We start from the raw sequence: 21,007 nt of genomic DNA on the forward strand, positions 1-21,007 counted from the left end.
TAATGCATGGACTACACATTTAATTTGCTTTGCAGAAGTAAACAAACATGCCTATATGTTTTGTATGGAGTCACAAAACTTGGGAAATGTAGTCTGAACTTTTAAAATGTATTATTTTAGAGTACATTTCATAAATTTGCACTAGTATCCTAGCCTCTGATGTCACCTCAATGGAATGCTGTTTTTTCTTTCACTGATATACAACTTTAAGGACATTACTTAAGCTTTATCATTCAGTTTTCTCATCTGTAAAATGGAGACAGTAATCCTCAGTCATTTCATAGGGCTGATTGGAGACTAGAAAGAGTTAATGTATTTGTGAAAGTTTTTTTTTTAAAAACAATCTTGATAGAAAAAAGAATTACTGTTTTGATTTGAACTAATATGAATAATGACTAAACTTGGTGAAATTTTCTGTTTCTAATCTAAGTATAAATATGGAGTTTCACGCATCTAGTATGAACATCTTTCTGAGATAATATTTACACATTCGTCTCCCTATTTGAAGAGATTATGGGGGAGGGTTGGGGATGGTGAGTATACTTTTACCTTTCAGAAACTATACCATGCTACAGAAATGTTACAACACAGAATAGTCAAGGCTGATAATTTCGCAACTTGCTTTCTGATTAAAGTCATTTATTGGGCTCCAATTATGTGCTAGGCCCCTGTTCACACAGTCAGATGGATAAATGTACTAAGGATTTACTACACATAGGAAATCATTTTCCTGTGTAGGTATCTTTCCTCCCAAATGTTTGAGTGTTGGGATGTGGTAAGGATGGGGTATACTTGGGAAAGTTAATTTCAAGCTTTTGGTGCCTGAGACTTTTGTACAATCAGACATTTGACTTATTGTAGAAGTTCTAGGATAATACCCCATTGCAGAACAAAGTTTTCAGCAGGCTTTGCTAAAATGTAAGGTCCCCTCTGCTGATTAGATAGAATCATTGAACCTTATGCTTACTCAATATATACAATGGAATCCATAAGCAACCTCCTAAGAGGGGAGCCATTTAGATGAGACCTTTAAGATTTAGGTATTGTGTTCCATGAATGAACATGAAAGGCTGGTTGGCATAAATAGCCATTCATTCTGTCAACAACATTAATTGAAAACTCAGGGGTGCATAAAGCCCCATTCTCATTTATTGAGTAAGCCAAAAGAATACCTTCACATCTGTATGCAAATATTTCACAATTGTGAAAACCTACTACCACTGATAAGTGAGTGACATGATGTGAAGAGGCTGTCAAGTGGTGACACATACACATTGGCTGTGACTTTTCTACATAATGTTTGCTTAACCACTTGTGTGTCATAATTTTCTGCAATATACATGTCCTCTAAATGTATTATGGCACTTGTAAATGCTAAAATTTGTTCCAGTGTCCTTGGCAAAATGGTCCCAATTGGACTGAAAACTTTGGCAATGTATTTTGGCAGGGTATTAGTGTGTTTGCTAGGTAAAGGATCATATGTTGATATCTCTTTGCATTCTACAAAAGCTTCAGGATTTGCATAATTTAATTATATATATATATGTGTGTGTGTGTGTATATATATATATATATATATATATATATATATGGTGAATAAATCTTTTCAGCTGCTGTTGAGAATCTTTTCTTCCCTCTTCTCTCCTTCCTAACCTAAACTTTGAGCAGAAGTAATGCCATCAATTTTACTGTATCAGCAAATCTATAGAACAATCAAAGGGCCCAGTTCTCTTCCTGGACTGAAGAGCACTGGATTAATAAATTTCTAACTTTGCTGAGCTGTCCTGACCCACCCATGTTCCCTCAGCGTTCACCTCTGCACCCTGAACACTACACTGCTGACAGTGAACACATGTGCTTCTGGGATTGAGAACTTTTATTCTGGCTCTGATAATGTGTTCAATTTACAGATAAAATAAGGTGGAAATACCCTAGAGTTGTTATCTCTAGAGGCCAACTTTAACCAAAGATGGATGGGGAGTTCGTAGATAAACATTCCAGTTTTGCCCCTTAGTTGGGCTAATACTTAGTTGTATTCTATACCATCTTTCAGAGTTCCCCAACAGGACTGAGATCCTCTTGCCAAATTGGAAACTGTTTTGAAAATGCACTTTTTATTGGCTTTCTTCCATTTGCTATCTCATTCTTCACTGTCCAACAGTGTTTCCTGGGATCAACTCCCAAATAAATTAGTTGCACTTGAATCCTTGTCTTAAAGTGAGCTTCTGGGGGAGCCCAACCAAAGTAGCTAAGTTTCTCACATGAAAATGAAAACAGTAATACCTGCCTACCTATCTACATGGTTTTTGTAAGGATCAAATGAGATAATATTTGTACAAATGCTTTGAAAATGGTGAAACACTAAATAAATTCACATCTTTTAATTATTGTTATTGTTTTTCAAACTTTAATTTAAATGTACAAAATGCCTGCAAATATAATTCTTACCTGTGAGCTAAGGAGAAACATATCTGAAATTTAGAATATAAGATAGGAAGTTATTAACAAGGATAGAGCATTCGTACCACAGGAGGAAGAGAACTTTTCAACTACTACTGTAATACCATCCAACACCCACATAACCCTCTCCCCAAAATGACAGATGTCAAAGACAAAGGATCAGAAAAGAGACAACTGGTTTTCACTATTGTCATTTACATTTCTAGGAAAGGATATCGTCCCATCTTTTCTTTGTTTGGAAGGTGCCTTTTCATTATATTAAATTCATGGGGCAGGGACTGAATTTAAATCTTCATTTCTTAGAGTGCTTTAAAAGATTAATCATGTTACTCAAATATTCAGAAGGATAAGACAAAACTCTTACTGACCAAAACCAGACAAGTTGGGGACAGACAGAAGAAAGAATTTAAATAACAGCAGTTTTATATAATAGTGTCTGCTCACCATCTAAAGGGCAAATTACAAACTGAGGCAGAGAATTAACTCTACCTCTTACCCCCAAATAAAAGCAAATGTATGTGAAATTTTTCAGGGCAAAAATCGTCAAGTCAGAAGGTTTTGTTGCTTGATACATTTTTACCGCCTTACTCAGAAAACTGTCCAGAAAGAGAAATAAAACTGTGTATTCTGGAAGCAAAACGGGGGAGAAGATGAAAACTCAGATAAAGAACTGCGGTTGGCAATATATTTAATGGCCTAAAGAGATATGAAAGCAAATGCCAAAGCAATATATTCATATCTCAGGTTCATGTAATTATATTTTGCCGACTCAACGAGTTTTATTAACTGAATGAAGAGCTGAGCACTTCACTTCATGTTTTTGTCACACCATAATTTTCTTAGATATTAATTGATTGTGACCACATTTGCCCCAGAACTGAATATACCACAATGCAAATTTAGTTTTAGTGTGTGGTTGACTGCCATGTTGAAATGATGATCTTTTGTAATTGTTAACAACTTTTGTGAAATTTACTATAGTCATAGCAGTTATAGGGGTACCACTGCACAGACTGAGGTCTGTCATTAGAAACACAACTTAGGCTGTGTCAAAACATCCTTGAGATGTTAAAAAAGGCATATTGCTTGAAATTGTGTGGCTGTCTAAACGCTTTTACTCCCAATTTTCCTGGGAGTTTACAGTTAAGAATTTTCCTCTGTATTTGCTCCCACAGAAGCTGTTGCTAATAATCTTCTTTCATAAACTGACTGACTCTTTGTGATCCTTAGTTCTTAAAAAGTTCTTACTGCATTTCTCATTTTCAAACCACATTTGGGCAGTCACTTTTTTTTCCCCCTGCTCCCATAATATGTAGCCATTGCTGCAAGCACAGTACTTGTCATCCCGGATTATAGATAACTGTTGAAGTGGCTGTCCCTTGCATTAGACTATGAGTTCCCTGAAGGCAGTAACCACCATTTCATTTTTGCATTCTTAGCACCTGTCACTGTCCTTGGCATTTAGTTAGTGCTCAAAAAGTGTTTGGTGATTGAATCAAATAGACACAGTGCAGTGTGTATATATTTAATGTGTTTGCTGGTTCACATGACACCAGTCGTTCCTTACTATATTCTACTTAAGTCCTGTTGAAAGAATGAGTTGATTTTTTCATTTTGTTTTGTTCTTTTTTTACAGTGAGTTTTTAAACCAGAAATGCATAATCATATTTGGGTTAAAAATAATTTAGTTCTCCAATTTATCTTCCAAAAGTTGTTTGTTGTTCAATGACTTATTGATTTTAAATATTTTTTTTCTGAAGAGCAGGATTTCAAAAGATTTCCAATTTTTTAAAACAGATTTTTACATTGCTTAGGAAAGGACATAATAGGTAACACCAATCTTTTGCCTGGTAACTGTGAAGATTTCTACCACTTTGTGATTTGTTCAATTCAAGCCACTGATTTTAAATAGGAAAAGGAATTGAATACATGTTTTTAAAAAATCCCAACTGTTGAAAAGCTCTGTAATATAATCTTAAATAAATATACCAACTTAACTTTTTCTTATAAAATGGAAATTAGTAGGTTTAAAAACCATCTGCAGGATAAATATTTATGGAGCAGAATGACAACTTGACTTATCCAAAGCAGTGGCATACATTTTCTTAGTTAAATTTTGATGAAGCACTTCCACTTATAATTCTTCTGTGAACTAAAGAAGAGTTTCATTAACTATTTTTGAAAGATAATGAGGCCATGATCCCTTTCCAGATGTTTCACTTGTCAAATAATTGTGCTCTTTCTTCCAAATCTCCCTAGTTTCTTGGTTCCTATTTCCTTGTTTATTGAGCAGTGAGTCATAAAGATGAAGAGAAGAAGCAGACTACGGGAATCAGATGTATTTCATGTGGGTCCAGGGTACAAATTCTTACTGTATGAGCATTATTATGAATTCAAAGGTATTTTTATTTGTCTAAAATTTGGAAACTTGTAATGTCCTGAAGAATTATGTATAAATATACAATAAACAATATTCTTTATATGTTTCTGTATACATAGTTGCAAATCTATGTATGATAATACTTTCAAACTCTCTAAAAGTTCTTGTTTATAGTTGGCCAAGCCAAGAACATTCACAAAATTAAGGCATAATTTTACCTTACTAAAGATTGAAGATTCTTGCAATTTTGTTACTGAAAGATAATTATCTCAGGTGTGGACAAAGAAAAAAAAATTCATGGTTTTGCTTTTATAGTTATAGATACACTTCCAATTCATTCTCTACAGAAGAAGCTCAAGAATATGGCTCTTTGCAAAATTTCCTTTGAGATCAAGGAAGGAGACCTGGATTTTTGCTTAAGAGCAGACTAACCTAATTCTATATTCTAGCATTCCAAGGCACAGGATTAAGAGGAAATAGAGGTCATAACACACAATGCAATTAGGTGCATATTAAAAAGTACACATTTAAATGTAACAGTGGATAAATGTAACAGCAACAGTAATATTAATAAAGATGCCATTTACTAAAATCATATTTTATGTACCAAGTACTATAGTAAGTACTTCACTTTATTAACTCAGTTTTTCCCCCCATGATGACCTTATGAGTTAGATGGTGGTATTAGTTCCATTTCACAGATAGGAAAATAAACCACAAAATTTTAGGTGACCTGCTCAAGTTTACACAGTTAATATGAGATAGATCGGGAGAGACTGAAGCAGTTGGGCTCTGTGGTGACTGCTGTTATACTATGGAATAGAAAACACCAGATGATATGAGAACTTAGTTGCTCAGTCATGTCTGACTCTTTGCAACCCCATGGATTATAGCCCACCATGCTCCTCTGTTCATGGAATTCTCTAGGCAATAATTCTGGAGTGAATTGCCTTTCCCTTCGCTGGGGGACTTCCTGACCCAGGGATCTAACCCAGGTCTCCTGCGTTGCAGGCAGATTCTTTACTGTCTGAGCCACCAACCTACTTGTTTTGCATCTTGGTACTGCCAATGTTTCCCTTGATGCTCCCCAAACTGCCCTTCAATTTCACCCACTTTGACTCTGTTGGTTCTAGTTAAGACAAATGGGCTAAAGAAAGTGATAACAATACCTATAAAGTATACAACAAAAATTAACAGAAATTATTTTGCATCCTTTAGACATCATTAATGGACTTCCCACGTGGGTTAGTGGTAAGGAATCCACAGGAGATGTGGGTTCAAACCCTGGATTGGGAAGGTCCCCTGGAGAAGAAAATGCTAATCTACTCTGGTATTCTTGCCTGGAGAATTCTATGGATGGAGGAGCCTGGTGGGCTACAGTCCAGGGGGTCACAAAAGAGTCAGACACTGACTTATTGACTAAACAACAACAAGGACACAGACATCATTAACATTCCTTGTATTTTAATCGCCCCATTTCTACTTCTTAGAAATTAATGAAAATGCTTCCAGGCTACTGATAATATTTAATCGGGGTGAAAGGGCTGCCCTAAGGATGGAGTAGGTAAGTACCCCTTCCCCAGTTTCTGTGAGGGATGGTCACTCACAGCTAACAGCTGACCTGTCTTCTGAGAAGAGAAGTTGCTTTCCTTGGAATATTCCCACTGGGGCAGCCAGTGGTTAACAGATACAAAAGCAGAATAAAAGGTCGTGCTTCCAGGCCCCTTGTTCCAAGAATGTATTGAACTCTGGTGCTCCAGAGCTTCCCTTGGGACAAGGCTCTCATAGTTTTCAGCTGAACACACAGCTTTGCTTAACTTCTTCCCTTGCCCTCTTCAGGCTCCTCCCTTCCACTTCTCCTAAGAGAACTCCCTCAGTAAATCAAGTCTATAAGAATCTTTTTCTTAGGTTCTGTTTTTAGGAAACTCAGACCAAGATGGATGATTCTGGAAGTGGTCCTAGGGAGCAGAGTCTAAGATGAGATGCTAGAATTAGATAGCAATCTGGCCCTTGTGTCACTGGTGGTAGGTAGACTACTGGCATGTTGCCAGACCTGGCATTCTGTAGCAGTGTGATTGTTGGTATCAGAGGTCAGCAAACTATGACCTGTGGGCCAAAATCAGTTCTTTGCTTTTTGTAAATAAATTTTTACTGGAGCACATTCATTTATGCATTGTGAGACTGAACTGAGCATTTGAGACAGATACTACATGACCTGAAAAGCCTTAAATACTTTCTCTTAGGTCCACTCCAGAAAATGTTTGCCAACTCTAGGCTAAACATTTCATCCACGGTGGTAAAATGGGTTGACATACTGGTAGAATGCAATGCCATAGCTAGTGCAATATCTCTAGCTTTGGGAGATATGGGGAAATTGGAAGTATAAGAACTATGGATTTGGATGACTGTTATTAAGTATCACTGATCATTGAAGGGAGAAAAAGAATGCTCTATTAGCTTCTACTGCTGCATAACAAAGGATCACAAATTTAGCAGTCCAAACAACACATATTTATTATCTCCCTTTTGCTATAAGTTAGAAGTTCAGGGATGCCCTTCTGGGTCCTCTGCTGTGGGATCAATAAAATACTGTAATCAAGGTGTCATCCACGTGAAGGTTTGACTGGGAAAGTACCACTTTCAAGCTCATATGACTTTTGATAGGCTTCAGTTCCTTGTGACCAACTCGCTTCAGGCCATCCTCAGTTCCTTGCCACATGGGCCTCTCCAAAATGGCAGATTAATTAATCAAAGCCAGAAAGAGAGAGATTCTGCTATCAAGAATGAAGTAAAAACCTTATGTAGCCCAATCACAGAATGACATCTCATCACTTTTGCTATATTCTACTGGTTAAAAGCAAGTCCAAAGGAAGCTCATACTCAAGAAAGTGGATGATACCATGGTGTAAATGCTAGGAGGCATGGCTCACTGGGAGCCTTCTAAGAGCCTAGCTGCCACACAGGCTCAGATCTATTATTCAGAATTTAAAGAAAACTGTTGGAGTCAGAAAATTAGCAGCATTTAAAGAGACACTCATATCTCGTAGCTAGAGGGCAAACAGATTTGAAGATCACTCTCACATCATAATTGTAAATTGGCAGAACATTAAAGAAAGCTAAATTCTCAGCCTAGGCAAGTCACTTAGGCCAAAGTCAGGGCTCTGAAAGAAAAGGAGTAGGATCCTGAGGTCTGAGATTAGGCATATCTGTTTAGTTGAGAGCCTTAAATCTGTACATTCTCTCAAATACTTTCGGCTTGCAGCAGTAGCTAGTAAGCCCCATCTCTCTTAATGAAGATGAAAACCTCATTCTTGAAAACTATAAAGAAGCCTCAAATGAGGCAGGTTCATTTCAAGACAGTTCTCGGGTCTGTACTTTCCATTATGGATATCAGACTGATAATTTGGGCTGCATTTGGCATATCCTAACTAGGAAAGTAATGGCCTTTCCAGAGAGGAGATGAGTTTATATACTGAGTGCCAGGTGTTGGCTGATATGCGCACCAAAGAGTATGCCTGAGAGTGAACCTGGAGTATCCTGGATCAAGGTGGCAGAATATCCAGCTGTATGGACTGCTTGCCAACATGGGATTGCTCTGTTATGACAGAATTTAACATGCGAGCAAGGCCCTGGGTAAAAGGTCTGCTATGAGGCTAGGATAGATCTGATTGCTCAGAAAAAGTGATGGCCCACATGAAATTAAGTAGAAATTCCAACACTCTAGCAATAGACTGTGGAGGAAGGAAAAAACATATAGAAAATGGGAACACAAAAATGGGTTGGTTAAGTAGCGCTCAAGGACCCATTTTGTCTACTTGCCTCAGCGGAGTTGGAAGAACATTCTGTTTATTAACATAATGAAGAATGTGTTGTTAAGGAGGATTCCAACAGTGCAGAAGCAGAGTTCTTCTTAGGCCAGGGATAGTAGGAGACCCTGTTATAGGACTGTGGTCCACTCTAGCAATGGAGATGGTTGAATTCCAGATTAGCAGAGGCTACAGGGCAGCATTTAATTGTCAGAAGCAAAGTGGGTGCAATCACCATAAAGGGAAGTCAGGTTGGAACGGCTCTCTTGCAGGTGGGATGGAGGCTGTTGTTAAGTATCTATGGCAATGTCTACCTCGTATAAGGGCAAGACAGATGGGCAGCCAACAAATGTATTGCTTAATACATAATCAAAATATAAGCAAATATTGAGGTTGGATAACTGACTGGAAAATCTTAAATCTCCTGCTCTCTTTTCAGATCTGAGCCAGTTCTGAGCCAGAACTCCTTGACTGAAGGAGATGTTGTGGCCCCAAGAGAAAGGAAATGCAACATTAAAGTAATTGTGATTCTTTTTAGGCCTTCCCCAAAAGGACAAGAGCTATTTACTCAGAAAACTGTACACTAGGGAAAAGGGAATACTCAGGTCATTCTGGGACTTTGAGATGCAAAGTATGATTTGGTGCTAAAGCACCATCATGAGCTCTCTACTAGAGTGGCTATTTATACTTTTCAGGAAGTAAATGAAGGAGTCCTGACCCTGGTTTATTTCATGGTGGGTCCACATACTTACCCAGTGGTCATTTATATACTTAGTTCTTGAATGTATAATTGGATATATTATAAGTTGGTAGAATTCTATCATTGATCAGCTATCGTAAAATATGAGCAAAAGTCAAGTGGACCTCCTTGAAATTATCTCCTCTGCCAAGTTAGTACATCAAAATCAATGATCATATCCTGAGGAAGGTTGTACAGAGTAGTACCTTTCTCAGAGATTTAAAAGATACAGGGATTATGATCTCCATCATGCATGTGTGAGTGCTCAGTCATGTCCAACTCTTTGTAATCCCACAGACTGTAGCCCATCAGGCTCCTATGTTCATGGGATTTTTCAGGCAAGAATACTGGAATAGGTTGCCATTTCCTGTTCCAGGGATCTTCTTGACCCAGAGATTGAACCTGCATCTCCTGTGTCTCCTGCCCTGTAGGTGGATTCTTTACCTGCCGAGCCATCGAGGAAGCCTGATGTAATTCACCAGTCTAGATGATACATAAACTAATAGATGGTTAGGATGGATGACAATGGACGACTCTTAGTTTAACCAAGGTGTAGTTTCAATAGCTGTGGCTATGCTGTGTGTAATAGATGCACTAGGGCAAATTACCTGGATACAAAATTTTGGTTATTATTCTGGCAAATATATTATTTTCAATACCCATTGACAAGGATGATTGGAAGCAATTTACATTCATATGGATGAACAACAGCAGCCATATTCTTTACTTTAGTTCAGTTCAGTTCAGTTCATTCGCTCAGTCGTGTCCGACTCTTTGAGACCCCATGAATCGCAGCACGCCAGGCCTCCCTGTCCATTACCAACTCCCAGAGTTCACTCAGACTCACGTCCATCGAGTCGGTGATGCCATCCAGCCATCTCATCCTCTGCCGTCCCCTTCTCCTCCTGCCCCCAATCCCTCTGAGCATCAGTCTTTTCCAATGAGTCAACTCTTTGCATGAGGTAGCCAAAGTACTGGAGTTTCAGCTTCAGCATCATTCCCTCCAAAGAAATCCCGGGGCTGATCTCCTTCAGAATGGACTGGTTGGATCTCCTTGCAGTCCAAGGGACTCTCAAGAGTCTTCTCCAACACCACAGTTCAAAAGCATCAATTCTTCAGTACTCAGCTTTCTTTATGGTCCAACTCTCACATCCATACATGACCACTGGAAAAACCATATCCTTGACTAGATGGACCTTTGTTGGTACTTAGTGTTATGTTAATTCTCCACCTCAGGCAAAATATAGTCTGAAGGGACAGAGTCTATCTGGATATTCTGCAGAGTATTGTACTTGTGCACTCTATGGATTACATCATGTTAACTGGACCAAGGCACTCACTTTATGGCAAAGAAAATATGTCAGTGGGCATATTACCATAGCTTTCACTGGTCCTACTACACTCTGACACAACTAAGGCACCAGCTTAGAGATGATAATCTGTGAGGATGGGTACCATTTGTTCAGGGAATTGTATTCATTGTAACCATGGATATATGGTGCTCTGTCCTGATTAGGTAGAATACATGAGTGTAGGCATCAATTGGTGAACATAAGACAGACACTTTTTACTGTCAGTTTGAGTGATCCATCCTTGTAACTTTAGGTTTTGTGAGTTTAGAGATCCTGGGTCCAATGAAGGGAAACCTCCACTGGGGGAAACTTCAAGAGTCTCAGTAAACTTAAAGCTATTGTCACATTACCTTGGGACTCCTTGTATCAGTAGACTTGCTGTTGTTTAGCTACTAAGTCGTGTCCCACTCTTGTGACCGCGTGGACTGTAGCGTTGCAGGCTCCTCTGTCCATGGGATTTTCCAGACAAGAACACTGGAGTGGGTTGCCATTTCCTTCTCCAGGGACATGGGGATCTTCCCAGCCCAGGGACTGAACCTGTGTCTCCTGCATTGGCAGGTGAATTCTTTACCACTCAGCCATTCAGGAAGCCCACCAGTAGACTAGCTGGCACAAAAAAGTTACTATGTTGGTAAGAAAACTGACCTTATTATCAACGAAGGGGGAGCAATAATGCCACATGTCAGAGACAGGGAGCAATATGTTTGCCATTCAGATGGTCTTTGGGGTGTATTTTGGAATTATCATGCCTTGTTTATCTGTAATGGGCAAGTACAGCAACCATACCCTGATTAGGGCAGGTAACCAGGTATTTGACCCCTTAGAGAAGCTCATTTGATTTACCTCCTCATCGTCCCCCAGCAATCTACTTAGACCTGCAGAAGTATTAGGCCATAAGGAGGAGCATCTGGAAGGGTGACGAAGGAGGGAGCTGGTGACTATGTTATGGCCTTGGGACAAACTGCAGCAGGAGAAGCTGTAGCTTGTTCTGCCATCCATTCTCTTACACATTAGTCTGGAAAACACTGTACTGTACTAAGTCCTTCGCTAACCAGAATGCTGAAGCAGCTGTGCCTGGGAAGAGAGAACCTAAGAAAGAAGCAAGTGGGTCTGAGCAGTGCAGGGGGCGGACTGCTGTGCTGCTGGCATTTCTCCTACCCACCGGCTGCTGTGAGTCCTTGGCCGGTCAGAGCTCATGGCTGCACCCTGCCCAAAGATTTGCCCTCCACTGAATAGTGCCAACTCAGCTGAAAATTACTGTTCTTGGGAATAAGAGGTATTAATCCTGTGGTACAATTTATGTTCAATAGTTCGTCAAGGCACCAGACTAAACTAAAGCTAGTTTCCATCCAAAGTTATGTCTTTCTTGGCTATCTTCTTCTGCCTATTATGCTTTTTTTGCCGTCTTTTCCCTAAGAGCATTCCCTTAATAAATCATTTTCAGAAGAATTTCAATCCTGGGCTCTACTTCTAGGAATTCTAACTTAAGATACCATCTTCTACTGTTAACTATACTGGAAAAATCTTTTATCCACCTGTATCACTCTGACCCAGACATAGTAGTATGCACATGAAAAGTTGAATAGACTAAGGTTTGCAATTAAAAAAAAAAAAATCCTAAAATCTCTCCTCAATTTATTACTGTGGCAAAGGCTCTTATGCATTTTCAATTCTCAACTTTACTAAAACTGATGACCATTATCCTATTCTTGTTACTCTCCAAACCTTCCTCTCTACTGATGTCAACTATTTTTTAAAAATAATTTTATTGATTGATTTTTGGCTGAGCTGGGTCTTCATTGCTGAACGGGCTTTTCTCTAGCTGCAGCAAGCAGGGGCTGTTCTCTAGTGGCAGTGTGCAGGCTCTAGGGCACGTGGGCTTCAGTAGCTGCTGCATGTGGGTTCAGTAGTTGCGGCTCACAGGCTCTAGAGCACAGGCTCAATAGTTGTGGCACATGGGCTTAGTTGCTCAGCAGCATATGGGATCTTCCCAGATCAGGGATCAAATCCATCTCTACTGCATTGGCAGGCAGATGCTTTGAACGCTGAGCCACCAGGGAAGTCCCTCAACTACTTTTTAAAACATTCTGATCATGTTACTACCTTGCTTAAACATTTTGGTGACTTTTCACCATTGCCTGGATAAAATCTTGACTATCTAGCATAACATACAAGGCTTTGTTTATTGGTCAGAAATTTGGAAGTGAATTCTAATAGACTCCTCCCCTTATATACAGCCTACACACCATGTGCTGCATATAGTCAGACTCAACCATTTATTCCATCAATTAGACTTGCTCTGGTTTGAATCCATGCTATTTCTTCTGCTTTGGATTGCCTCTTCTGCTCGAATGTACCTGCTTATACTTATACTTTACAGCTTATTTATCAACTTCTCTGTGAAACTATTATTGACCAACCCAGCACTTTTTTCCAAATTCCAGGAAGAATTAATAACTTCCTTCTTTTTACTCTTCTATGCCTGTGTTATGATGCTTGTCATGTTTTTGTTTTGTGATTGTTTATTAACATGTCTCTCTCCCTCACACAAATTTGAATTTTTCAAGGGTCATGTGATTTGTTTTTGTGTCTGTAATAGTCTTCACGTGGCTTAGCATTGTATTCTTAAAATATTTATATATATTTATATAAAAATAAAAAATATGTACACATTTGTAAAGAGAATGCTATGCTAGGCCATGTGATAATTATTATCACATGTGTATATGTATAACTAAATGAAGAGATTGGCTTGCTTTTAGACAGCCTCTCAGCCTGACAAGTTGACCTGTTCTAGTTCCAGCCTTTAATCCTTTGCTCTTGTTGGAGATTTGGAAACCAAAGGAAGTCTCTGGACAACTGTTTGTTCACCTAAATCAAATGGCTGTCCACACACCTTCAGTCCATCATTGCATGAATCTATATAACTTTACTTCCCATGCATTACACCAGTGATTTGTAACAAATGGGGCAAAGAAATAAATGGCCACGTGGCAATAGCAAGCCTGAAATTTAGCTAGGAAACCTAAATGCAAGCCTACATTTTGTCTCTCCTTGAAAGTGAATGACAGGGAGAACAAAAGAAAACTGTTTTACAAGTAGCCAGCTCCCACCTCCTTTTTAACTTGTCTGCATTGTAGTCTCTCTGGAGGTCAGTTTAATTGGCAGTGTTTCCGATTCACCTGGACATTCAAGTAAGCAGAAGTAATGCTACGTTTTCAGCTTTTCTAAAAATATTATTTCTCTATATTTTGGGGAGGTTAGGATGTAGATGTAGCCTTAGGAAGTTCAAATAAATACGCTTGAAAAAAATCCCCAGCATATTATTAGAAATTGTATTAGATCTTAGAATAATTCTGAAGGTAAAAACGATAATAAAAGATACTTCATTATAGGAAACTCAATGGTTAATGTGGCATAAAGCCTGGTTATGAGAATCTGACCTGATAATATTCACTCTTTTCCTCCAGCTACATTCTCAGCTTCAGCTCCTCTAGCTCCCTCTGACTTCAAAGGAAACTCTGCGTGAAGAGGGAGGGTACACAATAGAAGAATTGGTCCGATTATCTTCGTGTTTGGGAATGACTAAAGATTATAGATATGTCTTCTTTTTTCTGTGCTTTGGACTACGCAACACCAATTACCTCAAGCAAAACCCCCTACCCAGGCTAAGGCATAGATTTGGATTATACCAAAATTGCATAAAACTGGAAATAAGATATTAATAATAATCCATAATAGGGTGACATAATGGAATACACGTTTATTTTCATTGGATTTAGCTGGTACAACAAAAAAAAGTAAATTAGTTTAGAGATTTAAATTTTATATTTATTATACCCTGACCTTTCTTGCTCTTCCCTCACCACTTTATATTATGAATGAGGTAATTAAAAAGAGTCCACTTCTTTCTTGTTCTACTATAGCACGTATTTGCCCCTCTAAATGTGTTTGTGTGCTTGTGAATGTGTATGTGTGTGTGCACTGATTATTTTAACCACTGTTTGAAAATGAATTTGGAATGCTAAAGGTCAAAGGAAGGAATTAGTCTGACTTGGTAATTAAAAGACCATGCATGAAGTATTAGCCAGGAACCACCATTAGATTTTTCGTTCTCAACCGAAAATGAAAAGGCAAGCATAATAATCTCACATCACCTCTGAAAATTATGTCAGGAAATGTTTTCTCAGAGTCAGCTACTGGTTAAGACTTACATCAAGTTAAACAAAATAGTGCAGGATCAGGGAATCTGAAAGGGCCAAAAGTTTGAACAGGAGGACTGTTAGCCCTTCTGCCTGAAATGCATAATCATACTTCCTGTTTGTATGGGAGGTGCTTACCATTACCTGCAAGCATAAGCATGTATAACTTACATGTTAGGGACTAAAAGCTTAGGTCCCACTCATCCTGTTTAGAACTATTTTCTATAGAGGTTAATCTATGCAATTTGACCTACCAAATGAAAACAACAACAGCAACAATAACAACACAATCCCCAGTGGACCAATCTACTTAAAGTTGTGTTTTACCAAGTTTCCAGAGTGTTGGGGATTATCTAAACTACAAAAGAAGTATGTTAACTATTGATGAATTGTATCAAGTATTGGCTTTCTCTTTCTTTACTTTGTTTGGCCACACATGTGGGTTGTGGGATCTTAGTCCCCTGACCAGAGATCGAACCCAGGACCCAAGTCAGTGAAAATGCTAAGGCCTAACCACTGGACTGCCTGGGAATTCCCTAGGTTGCTATTTAAATGTCTTTAATAGAGACTGCACTTCCTTTATAAGAGTCTGTATTAGTCAACCTAAGCTGATGGCAATAATAATAGCTGGAGGTTTGACTTCAAAATGCTTTAGTTTGAGCTGTTTTTGTTCATAAATATAGAAGATTGTAGATATATAATATGAAGGTAGTGTTGTCATTACTAAAAATAGTTTAGAAATATAGCAAATGTAAAGGAGTTTTTTATGAATTGATTGATGTAGTAAGCTCCCAGCTATAGTGATTTGTCATTTTTCACCCAGCTTTCAGGCTTGACTTACCAATGCCCCAAGAAACCACAAAAGAAACTTGAACACAAACCTGTCAACCAGGTAACTCCATAGTTTACAGGTGGCAATGAATGACATTTCCTCAGGAAAATCTTGGAAATGACCAATGTTGCACATTTTATTAATCTATGTTTAACCTGAAACCTAGAGACTAGCTCCCCTCTCTTCCTGTCTTCAAAATTTCTATTACCAACTGTACTATGTTGAAGTTTACATGACAGGCCATTTCAACACTTTTGTTTAGTTAGATGGAAGTGCATCACTTTTAAAGAAAAGCCCTATTGCCAAAAAATATAAACAGCTCTAACTTTGATTAATATAAATATTTAAAAACCAGAACATTCTGTTACATCTTACAAAAACAATTCTGATGTAGCTGATGGGAAAGAAAAAGTGCTTTCATACATTAAATGCAGCTGCAGAACAAAATTTTAAGTAAATATGAATTGTTTGTCTTTTCACAGGCCTACAGTATTTACTTAAATGGAGTTATTTTAGAACACTTTATGCTTCATTAGAAAAACAAAGTTTTTTTGTTCCATTTCTGAAGTATTTAAATTTTAAAGTCCTCTAATTAAAAAACACCATTAAAATGATTCCTCCTGCCCAGTTTAGGGTTTGCTAATAAGCCACTGCACAAGAGATGTGTGAAATGAATAGATGAAGAAAAATGTTGACAGCAAAAGCGAGGTCTGAAGGGTGAAGTTAGTTTATTAGGCCCTGTTTGTCACGAATGGCCCTGCAGCACATATAAAAGCAAACCCCTCTACCTTCGAAGATTAATTCTGAAGGAGGCACTCTTGGGTCAAAGTATACATAAGCGTGTGCCTAATCTCAGAGAAATCAGGCTATTTTCTCACAGCAATTAAGCAGAGGTCTGGGGTTTCACCCACAGTGTATTTAAACACAGGATACAATTAAACCCCAAAGTATTAATATCTTTGCTCTGCAAAATTGCCCAGGAAATAGATTTTGTCCTTTTTCAAATGAAAAGCAAGGCAAATTAAGAGAATAACTTGATTCTTAGCTTAGTTGCTTGAAATAAAAGAGTTGTATTTTCTTCTAATTGCAAATGTCTTATGTACATAAGGACAGTTCTTTACAATAGGATAAGAGTTACATGGTTTCTTACTCCTTTAATCTAAATAACAAATCTAGGAAGTTTGCAATAAAATGTATTGTTTTAAACTATAATTAAATTTCTTATCCAGGTTATGTTAAAAATCAGCTCCTTATAAAAATCGAAGAAGTCACTATTTACCACAAACTAAATGTCACAGCTGGGAAGCTTTGCGACCTATGTAAAAAGGAAAGAAGTAAACGCAAATCTTAAGCAATCAAGTGTTCAGAGAGATTGCTTTCTGCAGAGATTTTTCTTAAATTTTTTTTTCATATACGCATCTCAGGTCGAAATCTTATCTTCTAGAGAAAATTACTGCTAGCTTAAAACACTGCTTCAAAAATGCTAAACAACAAAATAGCTTCTATTTGCTGTGTATCAGTTCCCTATGGGCAACCTTTTTCATAGTAATAAACCACTACCTTTATTCAGGTCTTAAAAAAACACCCTTCTGTATTAAAAAATTTTTGCCCATATTATTATTGTTGTTATTTCTCTTTTTTCACATATCAGGTTAATATTCTATTTTATTGTTAAACTGAATTTTTTTTTTTTTGGCTTTTGGAGGGAAAAGCCATGGAGGGAAATTGCTCTTGGAATAGAAAAGGATAGAAATAAATAGTGTTTCATTTATGTAGCTGAATCAATAGTTATTTCATTCCTGTAAGAGTTTCTAGAAACACACTTTTGGGATATGATCCAGTGAGAAATCTTGTAACCCATGACATGTTCTTAGAAATTAATAACATTTAAAGAATGAATCCGATGTGGGATGGCATGCATGTGTGTACTAATGTTTTCCTCCCTAAAGCTCCACGGTTGCTTTTAGGAGGAGCTGAGTACTTAACCATGCTGTAAATGATCTGGGCACGTTTTCATGTGTGCTGCGCTATGTGAGAAGGCATGCGATCTGAATTTTAAGAAGGATAGTTTTACTAGGACCAATGACTTTAATAGTACTTCTTGCTGACATCACTGGCAAATTGGTCTACTCTGTAACCTTTAAAAGTGCAGCATATCCCAAAATGAGTTACTTATTAAACAAGTGTTCTTTTTTTGAGTGCAACTGACCTTTAAATGATTATTTCTCAGCACTTGCAACAAAGACTCTCACCTATCACCTTTATACTTTTGATGCTGCAGTGAGTAGATTCATAACCTTTTCACAACACTTAACATGCCACACAACACGGAATTATAAACGCTAATAAACACTTTATTTTAAGGGGAAGTCTTATTTCTTTATTAAATTGTTGCAGCACACAGAAGCCATGGAGAAGTATAACAATAAATTATTATTTTGATCAATCAGCAACCATTTTAGAAAATACTTATAACTCCAAAGCACCAGAGAGTTAAGTTATTGCTAAGGAGTTTCTCCTGACGTTTTCTCCCCTCAACTTCCAAGGGATATACATGTATGTAGAGGGTTGGGAGTATGACTTAAATAGTTGTATTTGATAGAAAAAAATATTGTCTTTAGGTTCAGGAACTTGTACAATATTTGTAGTCAATTTAAACTAAAGCTACAGGAAACTAGCACACTACCACTTTTTACTAAGTAGAAGGAAAGCTTTTGAAACGCCAAAAGTATTGATGGAACATATACATATACTCTGTAATATTAAAGATTTTAAGATTCCTCTTTCCTCAGAAATAGACACCTTTGTAAAGATATAATAGGTATAATCGAGTCATGGTTTTCTTTTATTAAGTGAAGATGGTAATTATAAATTTATTCTTCAGGAATCAAATCAAATCTCCACAAATTTTCAAGAGCTCATGTTTTCTGGGAGCTCTCTATGAGTGTTAGCAGATCCATGTTACTTCAAGTCCCAGATGAGCTTTTGTTGAGCAGATAACCTATTTACTCCTTAATAGAGCTGCTGAATCTATTGAAGGTCTCATTAGCCCTAAATATTTTCCCTTTCACAGAGGAACAATATTCCAATTTTGAAAAATTTCAAAAAAAAAATCTTAATCCAAAAGATTCAAGCCCTGGATCAGGGTACTAAGTTCATATTTTACACACATTTTACTGTAACCGTAAGAAACAGTTGCCTGCTCATGTTCAATAATGAACTTATTTCTTGCAAATTTGACCTTATCTATAAAATGCTGTTTTAGAAAGGTGTTGGATTCTTAAAATTTTAAAATAGCAAGTCCCCACCTAATAAAAGGGTATTTTTCACTTGTGTGTTCTCTCTCTTTCTTCTTTTCCCACATCTCTTACAAAGTGAACAAATTAGAATGAATTACAGAGAAATGTGAGAAAACGTTCCCAAACAATGAAAAATAACTGATTTGAAATAATGTTCACTTACAGTTTTCTTTTCGGCTCTGACTCGGTAATATTTTGAAAAGCATGAGGGGCAGCCACAAACCTTCATCTGAGAAATCAAACTTAATGTCCTTTGGAATCATTGGGCTCTAAAAGAAAAGAATAGCAGAGATATGACTGATTTGGCTTCCTTTAATTTACAAAAAGGCAAATGAGTTATTTTATTGGCATGTAATCACAAAGAAAAATACACAGACTTAAGATTAAACTGACTCATTGTCAAGACTTACAGGGTCTTATTCATTAATTATGGTAGCTGCTGACAAACAACAGAAGAAAACCAATAATGCTGGGTAAAATAACCATCAAGGGTTTCTATGTCTGGAAACTATTTAAATTCTTGAAATTGAATATTTATGATGAGTGATACTCCTCTCATGTATACCATATTCTTGCCCGTTCTCAGCTCTGACTGCATTCAGAAACCCTAGATGCTCCTATGCTTTTTTCACACCCACTTTTCTCTTGGCTTCGTCACAGCCTTCTCTGCTAACATCATGTGTACTAGAGAAGTGAACACCCAGTGTCACTGGCAGATTCTCAAGTGCCCCCTCATCTTGTGATACTCATCTCCATTCTAAAAAAAAATAGTTCAGCTTCAACATCCTTCTTGCCCTTTCACAGGCAGCCCCCGTGAAAGAGTTGTGAAGTTTGCTTTGCACTTATCAATAAAATGTAAACCAGCATGGGCTGACCTCCTTGGGGTTAGTGAAGCCACGTTGTCTTTGAGCATAGACAACACTTTGGCCACAGATGTGACTGGTTAACTGTACAAGCAAGGAGGATAAATCCACATAACAATACTTCATTCACCAAGGAAATCTGCAGTGGATTACAGCTTCTCTATGGTTAAGTCTGGTCTTAATTTACTGCTTTTATTCAGTTTTCAACCACAAACGAGCCCCTTATGAGGCATTCACTGTGCAGAATTGACAACTCTTTTTATCTACTTGAAAAATATTTTTGGATAATAATTTATGGTTACAAAATATTTTAAGCAGTTTGAACAGTTATATTCTTTCAGTGTTTAATGATGCAGTATCCCCTATAAAAGTGGAATGCCAGGAAATTTGGTAATTTTACATATAGTATTTATAACAACAGAGCAATTTGGCTATATAGAAACACAAATCACACACACACAAAAACTCTACATATTTCATAGAAATTTTAAAAAATACATTTTTGAAAGCTTTTAAATTGTATCTCAGGAGAAAATCAGCATCCAAAACAACATCTAAAGGCCATAAATATATGTGAAAAAATAATTTTGGCAAGCACTGTATTTTATTTATGGATTATTATATTTAAAATAGCATATTTTGAACATCCTTCAGAAGGAAAAATATAAAAAGGCAGGGAGAGTTCATACACTGTTATGTTACGTGAAACCAAAATGTGTGGGTAGGTTTGTGAAGGCAGTGGCAGCCCACTCCAGTACTCTTGTCTGGCAAATCCCATGGACCGAGGAGCCTTGTAGGCTGCAGTCCATTCGGTCGCTAAGAGTGGGACACGACTGAGCGACTTCACTTTCACTTCACTTTCACCATCAAACTTATTTTTTTAATCTATGTCCTGAATTAATGCTGTCTTTTAAAAAAATTCATCTGAAGGTGCTCATTATTATTGGGCGTACAGTGTTTTCGAAAACTGATTGCTAGTAACCGGAACTACTGTGAAAATCTCAAGTGGGCTGAAAACATCATATACCTTTTAATAAGTGGCAAGTGCCTGTATCAGAGTTTGTCATTTAAATG

General features: G+C 37.5%; 1 protein-coding gene across 1 annotated transcript in view; it reads right to left on the reverse strand.

Annotated features, from left to right (window-relative positions):
• ADGRL2 (adhesion G protein-coupled receptor L2) overlaps positions 1-21,007 on the reverse strand; it is a 716,223-nt gene that overhangs the window by 400,629 nt on the left and 294,587 nt on the right. Inside the window, exon 3 of the mRNA XM_027536750.1 lies at positions 19,234-19,339. The gene's annotated coding sequence lies outside the window, so the exon portion shown is untranslated. The remainder of the gene's footprint in view (positions 1-19,233; positions 19,340-21,007) is intronic.

The sequence above is a fragment of the Bos indicus x Bos taurus genome, chromosome 3 (assembly GCF_003369695.1).
Source record: "Bos indicus x Bos taurus breed Angus x Brahman F1 hybrid chromosome 3, Bos_hybrid_MaternalHap_v2.0, whole genome shotgun sequence".
Classification (NCBI taxonomy): Eukaryota; Metazoa; Chordata; class Mammalia; order Artiodactyla; family Bovidae; genus Bos; species Bos indicus x Bos taurus.